This window comes from Bactrocera latifrons, unplaced genomic scaffold, assembly GCF_001853355.1.
Source record: "Bactrocera latifrons isolate USDA-ARS-PBARC rearing strain unplaced genomic scaffold, ASM185335v1 scaffold_1, whole genome shotgun sequence".
Taxonomy (NCBI): Eukaryota; Metazoa; Arthropoda; class Insecta; order Diptera; family Tephritidae; genus Bactrocera; species Bactrocera latifrons.
Genome location: NW_017534407.1, coordinates 93,222 through 96,255, shown reverse-complemented (window position 1 = coordinate 96,255; position 3,034 = coordinate 93,222). Strand labels below are relative to the sequence as shown.

Here is a 3,034-nt window from a genome sequence, read left to right as displayed (position 1 = left end):
AGGAATCAAATAAAATTACATTTATTCGCACGTTAATGTATTTATGTTCCGTTACAACATGTGATTGCATGCTATACGTCAACGGACAGTTCCTGGTCAACGAGGCAATGGTCTAATATCCACATTATATACCATCCGAAAACATGACTACATTCTTTCAGATGGAAGAGATTCCATTAGCTTGTTACAACTGTGATTGGTACCACGAAACAGATGTCTTCAAGAAGACATTGAAAATGATCATTATGCGATCGAAACAAAATTCTGTTTCCAAATATCCTGGTTCACAGTAATGTCCTTGGCTACATTGATGGGTGTAAGTAACTGAAATGCACTTCGCACTTTCATTATTCAAATTATTTTACCTTGTTTACTCTATGATAGTCTTCATATGGTCAGACTTTTATAAATTATGTTATAAACCGTCGGAGACTCTATAAATTGTGTAAATAAGTCATCAGCATAACGAGCTGTGCCTATTTTGCCAGTACGTTTGTCTGTATATATGTTAAGGAGTCAGTAGGATAATTTTTTTCAAAATAAAAAATTTTTTTTTTCTTCATTTTCTGTTCCCCTATACCCTTAGAATTAATGTAGAAACCCACTTTACCATTGGAAGGTTTCGAAAAAGGCCCAAAAATAATGATACCGCAGATTGCCCTACTGACCCCTTAACTAGATATTTAATTTTTTAAATATCCATCTGAAATTATACACACGTCCTTTTCTCAAGAAGCTGTTCATTTGTTGGTACTGCAGATATTGGTTCACTATTACATTTAACTATCATAGAAACTAAACGATCGGAATCAAATGCTTCTACGGAAGGCTGATGAGATATCTTCAAGAAATTTAGCATGGATTATTATTAAAGACAACGGAGTAATCTAAGCAGAAATTGTTCAGATCGGATCACTATAATATATAACTGCAACTCAAATCGGTCAAAATTCGTTCGTAAAGAGGCTTTGACAATTCAGATATAACGACTGTTATAAGTCTATAGTCGGATTTCATGGAAAATTGGTTGTAAAACCGTTTATCCCAGCGAAAGAAGATCACTTAGTTTACTATATATTAATATTTAAATGATAATACAAGTATTAGGCTGAAATTGACACTTTTACAACTCCAATAACATCTCATTCAACCTTTCCTGCAGCATCAACTACAGAAACTAGACTTGCTCGAAGACATTTATTGTCCTCAAATATGCCGAGATCCTCGACAGCTCTTTCTGATTATAGATTACATGAAATTAAAACACATTTGCAAAATAGTTTGGTTATTAGCTAGAAAAGATAAGCAAAAACATGAGTGAAAGATTTAAATATCGCTTCCATAAAACTACTTAAATGTCGGTAATTTCGTTTTATATTTCAGATATTCAAAGCGAGTGAATCATATTTCGTAATACTTCGAGATATTGACGAAACTTAAAGCGGTTTTATACAAAATAGAAATGTTATGCTTTATATTCTCAACTACTGTGTTTGCTTAAGTAATAATAAAATTCATATACAACTGCGTACCGCAAAATAGTAAGACTTTTTAATAAGTCACATCAAAATAATCATTAGTGTTTAGTACAACGCTTGTCTTTCTGAAGTACATAAAATGTACTCGGCGATTTTACGATGATTATTCAACAAAGAAGTTCCATTAAATTTGGTGGACGGAATCAAATTTCAGGTGTCGAAATGTTCAAAATGTTGGATAAGGCCTGCGCTGATAATTTCTTGTAGCTAGAAAGTGTTTTTGATTGGCAAAAATTATTCAAAGAGGGTCGAGAACGTTTTCACGATAAATCACGTTCAGTACGGCCAATAACAATCAATAAACCGACTTTTCGGTCGATCCGAGCCCATTGGCATTGTGTTCAAAAACAAGAAATCTTAATTCAGCAGGGAAAACGGAAATACTTTTTCAAATTTACATTCTGATAAAAATTATTTTTATTGACTACTGGTGTTGATCTTGTAATTAAGTACTAAAATTTGTCAAAGAAATGTATTTTTCCTCTGAGAAAAAGCGTAAAGTTTAAGTTTCGAGGAACACATTCCAGTTAATAGTTTTCATTGTGAATCGAATTTTAATCTACTTGTTAGCGAGCTGTAGCTAGCCGAAAATCTTTATTTTAAAGCCTTCATCATCAAAAGAGGTAGTTTTTTTTTTGTTTTTTTTTTAGGCCGTAAGTAGGGTTTAAAATGCCTTCGCACCATATAAGGATCGTCATCCTACGTGAGTGGTGTACCCACTAAAACACTCCCCCCTTCTATCATGGAATTTTTCCCTACCCCGGGACCGCTTTCGCATTACTTTAGGGCAAGGTTTCCAAGATGGACCCATTACAGGTCAATTTCTACAGATGCCTACGATTTTGTAGCCAGCATCAAACTATTTGGCTCGTCTTCTAGTTGGAGTCCTCGTCTCTTTTTTTTAGTGCGCAAAACATGTTCCACGTACGAGGAAATTATTTCCCAGTTTTCGCTGCTAGATATCATTTTTTCTAAAAGATTTTCCGCTCTTAGTTCTCCGAGCTTGTTTTCTACAGTTCTTTGGGCTTCTTTCCATCGGTGACACTTGAAAAAGGTATGGTTTGCATCGTCTAGTGGTTCGTCTCTGTAAATACATGCTGGGCTTTCTGCTTTCCTATGTTGTATAGGTATTTTCGGAAATACCGCTGACCGGACAGCATCTGTGTTATGTAGTAATTTACCTCGCCGTGTTTTCTACTGTGCTACTTCTCTATTTCTTTAATCAGTTCGGCGGTCCATCTTCCTTGGCTCTCCATTGTCCACCGATCTTGCCAGAGTTCAAAAGTTTGCTTCCTCGCCTGTTGCTTGTGGCCATGTGTATTTCTATTCCGTCTATCTTCCATAGCCATAGTTGTCTTCTCTCCTTTGCGAGGAGGTCTATTGGGATGACCCCGCTAATCACTAGCACTGCGGGTTCGGATACAGTGCGGTACGCCGAGGCGACTCTCAGGGCTGCTGTACTGTATTTTGGCGAGCACTTTTCGTCTATGTTCTAT

The 3,034-nt window shown here is 36.0% G+C and overlaps 1 pseudogene; it reads left to right on the top strand.

Annotated features, from left to right (window-relative positions):
* Positions 1 to 1,440, top strand: part of LOC108977984 — a 9,792-nt pseudogene extending 8,352 nt beyond the window's left edge.
* Positions 1,441 to 3,034: the final 1,594 nt, after the last annotated feature.